General features: G+C 57.1%; 1 long non-coding RNA gene across 1 annotated transcript; it reads left to right on the top strand.

Annotated features, from left to right (window-relative positions):
* Window positions 1-495: 495 nt before the first annotated feature.
* On the top strand, window positions 496-5,790 carry LOC141569280 (uncharacterized). Its single transcript, XR_012492783.1, has 4 exons — window positions 496-624; window positions 3,547-3,873; window positions 5,032-5,103; window positions 5,603-5,790. It is a non-coding gene; the product is annotated as an uncharacterized LOC141569280 (long non-coding RNA).
* The last annotated feature ends 4,398 nt before the right edge of the window (window positions 5,791-10,188 follow it).

Raw genomic sequence — 10,188 nt, 5'->3', positions numbered from 1 at the left:
CTCAGGCTCGTTGGACGTCAGGCTAGCAAGAGAACCAGCTCAGAGGGGGTTTTCCCCCGGGAATTCGAAGGGCTCCCTATGGTCCTCCAGGCCAGGCACGACTGCTGCTCTTTTGAATTTCAGCAATCATGTTTTAAATTTCCAAGACATAGTTACTGTTCTTTGAGATACCCCTATTCCTTTTTGCAGAGCATCCTGTTCTGTTTTAGAGATAAGTGGGTTTAGGGGGCGGGGGAACCGTTTTTTTCCTGCATTTTTTCTATTCTCTTTGTGGTTCCTTTTTTTCTGTTTGCTCTTAGGACTTCCTATTAGACATTGTCCACGAATGTCTGGTTGTTCTACTGCTGTGTATAAGGCAGGCGGGAAGGAGCGGACTGCGCGTTTCTGTCCCTGTTAGGACCTCGAGGGTCCTCACGTCAGGCCCCTGGAAGGAAGGCCTGCCGACGCTGAGCAAACGTCTACTCTGCGTTTCGTTGATCTGGCTGGAGTGAGGGAGGGATTGCTGCGGAGTTTGCTGGAGTAGTCCTTGTGTCACCTGCAGTCCCTCACAAGTGTTGGATCGTCACCCCAAGCTAAGGCTCATGTCTCACCAGGGGCACACAGGCCAAGCTGAGAAGCCCAAAGGTAACGATAATCCCAGAGTGGGTTCGAGGGGGATCCTGGGCTCCACCCATTGCATCCTTCTGCTGCCTATGACTCTGGGAGGCCTCCCTTCCCAGCCTGCGAATCTGGGGTTCCCTGATGCACCCACTCCTTTACCCAGGCTGTGTTCCTGTGTGCTGGAGGCTCAAACCCAGCCCTGAAGACCCCACTTCTCTGAAACCTTCCTTCCTCACCCCATCCCTGTGTCCCTGAGCTCAAGAACACCCCAAAGTGTGTGTGTGTGGAGGGGCTCCAAGAGGGAAAGAAGGTCCTGGGGATCCACAGTCATGGTGGCATTTCCACGAATGGGACGGATATGCTAATGTTTGTGAAGCACTCTGCCAATCAGTGTCCTTCATTGGAGTAGGGGATCTGCGTCTATCTGAGCTCCAGGACAGGGGCCTGTGCAGGCCGGAATTCCTGGTCAAGGATGGAAGGCATGGCTCTAGCATCGGGTGGGGGACGCCAGGCATGGACCCACTTGCCATGTTTCCTGTCCAAGTTGCCATGACACCCATTGGCCTCAGGGAGCCTGGAACCCTTGAGCAGGGACTGGGCTGGGGAAGGATAGGAAGCCCATGCCCTTCCTGCCCTGAGCCAAGCACACCTGCTTCGACTCACTGTGGCCTCAACATTCGATGCCCACACTCACTTCAGTAACTGGAAAATAGGCCCAAAGCAGATGGAACTCGATGGGTCCCTGGGTCGGCCGCTGCCTCTCAGGAAGGGTCCCATCTCTGTGCCCCCAAACCTGGACTCCTGGCCCAGACCCTCCCCCTCTAGTCCTCAGAGCCGCGTTGCATGTCCTTCAGGCCCAGCAGACTTTCTGGAGCAACTCGAGCTGGGCTCTCCCCCCTTACCTGGGCCATCAGGTCACTCTTGGCCCCTCACCTCCTTGTCAGGGCCTGAGAGGTGAGTTGTCCTTTGCTCCGAGTGTGCAACAGAGACTGAACCGTGGCTGGGGTCCATGGGCCCGAAGGGTAGTCTTTCCCCTCCCAGGTGCCCCTAGACTCATAGCCCGGAGGATGGATGGATCCACTGGGTGTGGCCATATGAGGGGTGGGGTGGCCTGGGGAGTGATCGGCCCACCCCAGGGCCAGAGGGCGGGCATGCTCCTGGAAGGTGGGCACATGTGCTGGGTGCTGGGCAGCTCCCCTTCCCTCCCCAGTCTGTGAGTGACCCAGCAGAACTGGCTGGAAGTGGGTCCTGAGAATGGGATGCAGGTGAAGGTCAGAGGAGGGTGCTGAAGGGGCTGGGCTGTGAGGTCCTCCTGGATGGTCTCATTTCAGAGGCTGAGGCTCAGATGAGGGGGGCATGCTCCCATGATTGCCCTGTCCCCAGCATGGCCGAGCACTGCCCAGGGCCTAGGCCATGGCAGACCACTTGTCTCCCCTTCCTTGGTGACTCTGGACACCTGCTACTCACACTTTTTATTTAAGAATCAGAGAGATAATAAGAATGTCAGGAAAATCCTCTCAGGGACACACAGCCCCAATAAATTACCACCAGTTGGTATGTTGGGGACTCCAGGTAGGGAAGGTGACCATGCTGGGACTCCTGTGCCCCAGGGTGGGTGAATTAAATGTGCCTACACTTGCATGGGCCCAGAGGAACCCCCCAAGAATCTCACCCAGCTAGGCTCACCTCTTCTCAGTACCCCCATGGCCACCTGGTAGCCATAGTAGTGCCTGGGGTGCTAACATGGCCAGAGTGCCTAATGGCCAAGGTTAAGGGTCACCTCCCCAGGTCTTGACGGGGTCAAGAATCCAGGACACCTGCCCTCCTTGCTCTCTTCCCTCTGCCCCTACGGCTTTTGCTGGGAGTGGGCAGTGCCAGACTGTGAGAACCGGGGTTCATCCCTGTACCTAGGCAATGGGCCCAAAGGAGTTGAATGGGAGACTAGGGGTTGGATGGAGGCTGGAGACCTCAAAGGGCCACAGGCCTGGCTAGTGTCCGAGTCTCCCTCAGTGCCTGAGTGCTCCCTCCCTCTGAAGGACTGGGTGCCCTCTCCTGGCCAGCGAGGAGTGGGTTCCAGGATCTACCACCAGATGGTGCCACAACCCTGCAAACTGGCTGCAGGCTTCAAAGGACCCCAAGCCCCTGGGTTTAGGAGCCAGGCAGGGGTGGGTCCACCCAGGCTGAAGCTCCCAGCAAGGTGGGAGTAGTGCTGGGGGTGAGGGAGAAGGTCCCGCCCCAGTTGTATCTGTGGTTCCGTGGGGGCCTAAGGCAGCGGCTGGCTGGCTGCGGGGATCAGAAAGTGCCTTGTCAGGGTCAACTCCTGGTTCACACTGAAAAAATTACCCTGCACTTACCCCGAGCACCCCCTTCAGGGGCCCCTTGCCTGCTCTCTCCCAAGGGGCTGGAGCTCCCCTCTAGGTGCCTTCCCCAGTGTGAAACCCTGCAGGCAGGTCTGGGCTGGCCCCATGTTGCCCCGTTTGTCAGTGGGTAGCTGGTGTGAGGGGGTTTCACAATTGGGTTCTTTATTTGAAGGTGGGTCAGCAGAGCATAGCCTGCCAACACTTGCAGCAAACTCAGTCCACAGTTTGGGTCAGCTTCTCCCCTACCCAAAGGCCCCCACGCTCCCCTGCCCCCTACTCAGCCCCAGGCATGTTAACTCACCCGCTAGCTAACTGTGACCATCATACCCGCCACCAACTAGCTTACAAACTTACTGACCATTCAAACAACTGGCCACCTATCCCCCCTCCCTGCTGGCCTAGCAGCTGCTCCCCCAGAGCGTGTTAGTGCCTGACCTTGAGATGCCATGGGACCCCTGGGTGCCCAGCCCAGCCTGCTGGCCGGTTGGCCCCCTGGTGTCAGCTTGGCTCAACAGGAGGGGTTGCCGGTGGGTAACTCCTGCTCTCTGCTGCTTCTCCCTTACCTTCTCCCTCCCTCTGGCCTCAGGTCTGGCTTTCTGGGGAGCCTGGGCTACGATGCCAGCTGGTTCCCAACCTACCACCCACACCATCAGCCAGCTATCCAGCAAAGGAGCCTGCTGCCCACCCACCACCCGAGTGTGGCTGACTGAGCACCTCTCAAGCCAAAGCTGCCCACTCGGAGCTGCGGTGGACCCGCCAGGCACCTCCTGAAAGGCAGTGAGCCATTCTTCTTAATAAGGCCCTGAGAAGTTGATCAAGGGCAATGTCATCTCTCGCTGATGCGTGCTGAGTGCCTGCCATATGAGGGAGACGGTTAATTTATCTCAGGAACTGGGCACAAGTTATAAAAATGGTAATTTCTTAGAAATTCAATTACGTGTTTTCATTGTTATCCTCGGTAATCAAGGAAACGATTTTTAGAGAAAGGCTGTGGGACGATACAAACCAGGGGGAGGATCAGGGGTGTGTCTACTGGGGGCCCAAGCTGCCTGGCCTCAGTCTTCCCACCGAAGATGGGCCCATCTGGGGCCCTGCAGGCCTGCAGGGGAGGGAGACGAAGTGACTGAGGCTGCTAGAGACGCCCACTTTTCCACCCAGCGCCCAGGGCTGGGCATAGTCTGTCTCCTGAGGCCTCTGCAGGCAACAGAGTGGGGCTACTTGTGGGGTTCGGACCTAATTTTTCCCTGAGCTCTAAGTAACGTCCCCAGGATTAACGGTGTTGGCAGCTAACAGCACCAGGTGATAGGAAAAGGGTTTTATGGCCCGAGGGTAAAATTGAACTGGCGTCTGGATGTGGATTTCCTAGATGGGATTTTCCTTCACTGCAAAGGGGCACGTTTCATGCTAATTACAGCTGCAGCTCCTTGTAGCTCATCACCCACAGCCATGCATGTGTTGGGGTATTCTTCACCCGCAGGGACAGGAGATCAGGGCTGGGGTCACCGCCAGGCCCTCTAATCTGGCACTGGTTCTGGGGGTAGGTGACCCCACCCAACCAGAGGCCAGGGAGGGAGAGAAGCCCTGAGGGAAGGAGGGGCTGGCTTAGCTGGGTCATACCAGGGAGGGGCTTGGAAGGAGGCCCTTAGGCTGGAGGTGGGAGGTCTTCCTGGCACCCACACCCGCAGGCCCCCAAGCAGCAGACTCAGGGGTGAGGCCTGTTTTGTCCTGTGGCAGGGGCTGGGGTCCTGGGCTGAGCTGGGTATGTAGTTGGCCTTGGGCCTGGGTCTGCCACCCTTCAAAACCATTTTCTACCTGACTCCCAGCTGCCCAGTGCCTGGCCAGACTGGCCAGGAGCAGCACCTGCCTCCAACTGTCCAGTGTGGTGCCACCCTGCACCAGGGGCTTCGAGGTTCAGGATTCTGTCTTAAAATGGGGACGGGGGGACCTTGGAGGAGGTGCTTACGGTGGACCCCTTGGGCACGGTTGGGGTCTGCAGAGGGACGGCAAGGTCACCCTCCATACACAGACAGGTTGTTGTCACAGGCCAACAGCTCCCTGTCTCCCACCACAGGGACCCTGACCGTCAACATGGACCCCTCTTCCCTCCTTGGAGAGAGCAGTTGCCTCATTACCCACTTTTCAGGTGAGGACACAGGTCCACAGAGGTGAAGGGCTTGTCTGGGGTCACATAGCAGGTAAGCAATAAAGCAGGCAAGTCACGGGCCTGGAAATATCCAGAGCCACCCTCTCCTGCCAGGGGCTGGATTGTGACTGCGTCCAGGCACCAGGGGCAATGGGCCAGGACCTGGCTGACAGTTGGGGGCTGGGCCAGGGAAGAGGGGGCATTGCCAGCCTTGCAGCCACTGTCCTGGGGGACATATAGGGGGCCCACCTCCAGGGGACGTAGGGTGACCCCTTCCTATTGTCCTACCAGGCCCAAAGTGGCCCCACCTGCCAGTCATGACCTGACAGGAGGGTGACAGTGCCCAGAATCCTTAAAGGGGACTTTTCCAAGTAATTACCTTCAATTCACTTGCAGTAAATACTAGGCTGTTTTTTCCCTTTCCAATAATTGGACTTATTTATTTTTAACTAAAATTAAATGTTTTCTGTGAGTTCAAGATATAACATTGTCCTGACAGGTCTGGTTAAGGCTCTCTCTCTTCTTGACTCCCGAGGACAGCCCACCAGGCAGGGAAAGGGCTGTAAAAACGTCACTTGCCTGGGAAATTCTGGGTCCTGAAGGATCAGTTTTCATTATCACTGCTGTCACCGTGAACTTGACCGTCGTTACCATCACTTCCATCATCGCTGCCACCATCGCCTCCACCTTCACCACCACTGTCACGGCGATCACTTCTCTGGCACTGCCTAGCAGGGCTGCTTCCCCATGAGTGCATCCTGGGGCCTGGGCATGACTCAACTTTCTCCCCAGCTTCCCATATGACCTCAAAGCACCAGAATAGGAGCATGGCCCACACCCCGGGTCCACACCCAGCTTTCTACCTGCTGGCCTCTCTGAGCATGGGGGCCTGCTGGGAAGATTGCACTGGGGAGACTAGACTGCAAGGTGCCTACCATGTGGCTGGTGCCCACCGATGGCCCTGCTGTCCCTAGGTAAACCCCCAACTGCCTGCTCTAGGCCCATGTGACCCCACAGGCCTCACTGACTACTCAGCCCCACTGCAGTCTCCAGTGTCCCCAGAAACACTGGACTCCGTGAGCACCAGACACAGGAGGAGCCACCAGGAGCCACCCTCTTGGTCATGGGCTGGTATGAGAACAAGACAGCTGTGCTGCTGGCTGACTGGGGCTGGGGAGTCCCTGGGTGGGGGACACAGCTGGCACTGTGGGCTAACATCATATGACACCCGTACCTAGCACCACAGTGGATGTAAGATCCCTGAACACTTGTTGCTATTTTCAGTGAGTTGACACAGTAAGGTCACCCCGTTGACCCCGGCCCCTGGTCCCTTGTTACCTGGCAGCACTCCATAGTCCTTCTTGAGAATCATACCACTCGGCCCTTGTGGCCTGCGATGCAGGAGACATGTGTCATCCCCATCTCACAGAGAAGCAAACTGAGGCTCAGAGGCAGGAGATTGGCACAGCCAGTTTCTTGTCATCTGGCCCAGTGGCTTTGCATGGTTGGAGCTCACCTGGCTGCTTCTGCTGAGCACCTGGCCCTGATCCCAAGCCTCTAGGGTTGCCACAGTGGGGCCCTTTCTGAGGCCCTAGGGGACCCTCCCTGCCTCACCCCAGGCAGGAGAAAGTATATGGAGGTGCACTAAACCTCCCTCTTGTTTAGGAAATATTAGTAACAATTAAAAACCTTAAATCTTGGTGACACTTCCAATGGCCAGACAATTAACACAAGAGCAGATAATAATTACTTAATGATTAATAACTACACTTAATAGTTTTCAAAGTAATTGTGATAAAGAGAAAATTAAATGAAAACCCATCAAAATTGCGGCTGCCTTGCACAGTGTGGGCACTTTGGTGCTGGGGACGGCCATCTTAGGGGATGACAGCTGGACCTCTGGGTCTGCCAATTTCTAGGACCTGCACACACAGAGGGTGAGGAGCCCATATCTATCTGCAGACAGTTGAAGGTCTTGCTCAATCGCTAGGCCAGCTAGACAGAACCTGTCTTCCTCCCTGGGGGGGTCTGTGCAGTGGCCACAGAATTGGCTCAGTGGGCCCAGGAATCTCTGCCCCATGTCTGCCACTGTCCTGGGTCTTCGGGCTTGTAGGCAGGGACATGCTCTGCCTCTGTGGGCCAGTGCCTGGTCCTCCTACCGCGTACAGCCCCTCTGGGCCCTAAGAGTGCCCATTCACCATCAAACTAACCCTGTACGGCCCCTGAAGTCTGGCCCAGGGTGCTGTATCCAGCGACTCTCACTGAAGTGTGACTGGTGGCTCCATGCTGCCCTGATCCTCTAGACCTGCTGTCTCCTGGGTTTAGCAGTGACGTCTTCACCTGCAGGGAGAGGAGGAGGGCAAGTCCAGGCAAAAGAGGCCGGGCACAGCTACCCTGAGTCTATGGACTTGGCCAGCCCTGGACAGTGGCTCAGAGGATGCTGGGAGCCCTGGGAGGGGCAGGATTTGGGGGCCTGCTGCTTTTCACATGAGTCACTTGTTCTTATCCTCGTTCCCAGTCCCACCTGGCCAGACTCTCAGCTGACACCTCACCTTGGTCTCTGAGCAGAACCATCTTATTTATGCCCTTCCCCTGAGTCTCACAGTTTCCAGAGCCCTCGTAGCCACCCGAGGCCAGTGCTGTTTCTGCACAGACTGCCACAAGGCAATGATGGTACAGAGTGGTGCCTGCTACCTGATGGTGGGCCGGGGCAGGCAGATGGCCACTTCAACTGCTCTTCCAGCTTTTTAGAGAGTTTAAAGTTGTCCAAAGCACAAAATTAAGAAAAGGTGGCAGCTAGAGCAACAAAGGGGTGACAAAGGTGACAGTCCCATGGGGAGGCCGACCAGGAGAACTGCATCGTTCAGAGCACATGGTTGCCACAGGCGATGGGCAAGGGCGGTGGGGTCCCTGTGTCAGTTTCCCCACCTCCCACTTTGGAGAGACCCACCTCCTTTATCACCCATGAGGCTCTGAGAGGGTTGGTGCTGCCAAGGTCCCAAAGGTAGGCAGTTGGCCTCTGAACGCTCAGGCCCTGCCCCCAGCCAAGGCCCTCAGGTCCAGACCCTCTCAACTTCTGGTCTGGGGTCCCTGCTCTGGGAATATCCCTTGGTCAGCACTCCCTCATTAGCCTGTCCCCGTTCTTGCTCTCGGTTCTGAGGTCAGAGGCTCTGAGGCCATTAGTGGGATTGCGGCTCCTCTGAGCCTGATTGCTCATTAAGGCTCCTCCTCAAGGCCTGCCCACCCTCCCACCCTCCTCTCATGCCTGGCAAATGTCCTTTCTGGCATCAGAATTGACTATCTACCCATGTAAGCTCCCATCGGCCTTGGCCCTGACCCTGTGGGCCACACAGCAGGATGAGCGGCTCTAATGACTGCCTGCCCTCCCTGCCTCCTCCTGTCATACCCCTCCCCAAACTTCCTCTTTACGTTGGCCGGGAGGGACTGGTGATCTCAGTGGGTGGGGGACGGGGGGGGATTCCCAGGATGCACCCCAACCACTGGAACCAGGAAGTTACAGAAACAGGCTTCTTGGGCAGCCAGGAGAAGCCTGGTCCCAATCTCTGCTCTGTAATTGGGGCTGCCCATCCCCCAGGCCTCAGTTTTCTCATCTGTAAAGTGGGTTTGGGCACTGTCATCAGGTGCTGAGGTTCCTGTTATCAGGGGTTCTTGGGGCCCAAGCCAGTTCTGAGTGTAGCCTCCATGTGGCCCCTGAGGTGACAGTGCTGGCTGGGTTCCCTGGCCTCTGCTTCCATCTCATTGTGAGGATACCAAGTCCCATCATGGGGCCCAGGGTCAGAGCAGAGAAGCTGGGAGGTGCTGTGTGCTGAGCTGGCCTTGCCCCAGGGGCTGCCTCTCCCTTCCTGGAAGGAGCACAGCATGGATAGTGGGAGACAGGGCAGGCTGCTGAGGGTAGAAGGCCAAGGCCATGAGCTGTCCTTATTTGGACATACTTGCTGTGGTCAGTGACTGTCCAATAGACACCTACTCTACTCTTCCGAGGTGGGTCCAGAGGCCAGGGAGGGTCCTGTCCATGACTGCCCTCAGAAGGTGGGGCATGTGGGCTCTCGGGGACACTCAGGCTCAGCGGGGGCAGAGCAGGGGGCCCTGGGCCATGGCAATGGTCATCCTTGCCCCTGCCCAGGACCTGGACACCACTGGGGTCCTCGGCACCCAGGGACCCACTCACCTGTAGCCTAGTAGACCCTCCGGAGGGCTGCACTATTCCCCCATTAGTCCTCAGAGATTCAGGGTGAGATCAGGTAATATATTGGTTTGCCTAATTAGGCCTCTTCATTAATAATACATTCCTGTTAATGACCTTCTTTCCTTTGTGGCATTAAATCTGTCAGCAAGCTGCTTGCTGTGTGGTGGGAGGGAGCTGGGGCAACTAGTAAGGTCTGGGGTCCTAAGGTGTGAGGGGAGCCATGTGCCTGGTCCCCGGCTCCTAGCATTGCCATGAGAAGCTCTGGGTAGTGGGCAGGGGTGGTGGCCTGGCCCAGGAGACAGCTGGGTGGGGACCAGGCAGGGAGCCCGCATAAGCCCTATGAATTCTGTGGTTAGTGGGCATGGTCAGGGCAGTGCTGGGGTAGCCCAAGCCCTGGCGGCGGAGGCCTGGGGATGGTAGAAATGCTAGAGGACAAGGTTTGAGGGGAAGGATGCTTGGACGGCATATTCGAGGCAACCCCATGAGGTGACAGAGGAGCAACAATGTGACAGTACTTCCTATGGGGTGGGGCCTGGGCCACTGGGGGGCATTATTACCCCGTTTTACAGATGAGGAAACTGGGATTAGGGAAGGGAGGGACGTATCACCATTCAAAATCCAGATGAAGAAGTGGGTACTGGGAGAGGGGTCTGTCCCCACCCACCTGGGTCTTTCTCCAGAATCCCTCCCTCCCAGCTGTATCCAGCTCCCACCCCAGCCAATCCTGCCTCATGGGCTGAGAGTCAGACCCAGTGGGGGCAGAGGACATAGTCAACCCTGGGGGGGGGCCCACTGCGGGAGGCGCACAGAGGTGGCAAAGAGCATGACCCCTCTTCACCTCAAGTCAGGCAGACAAGAGTCCAATTCCCACCATCCCC

This window comes from Rhinolophus sinicus, linkage group LG16, assembly GCF_036562045.2.
Source record: "Rhinolophus sinicus isolate RSC01 linkage group LG16, ASM3656204v1, whole genome shotgun sequence".
NCBI lineage: Eukaryota > Metazoa > Chordata > Mammalia > Chiroptera > Rhinolophidae > Rhinolophus > Rhinolophus sinicus.
The sequence above is the reverse complement of the archived record's forward strand: the minus strand, read 5'-3'. Positions and strand labels throughout refer to the sequence as shown.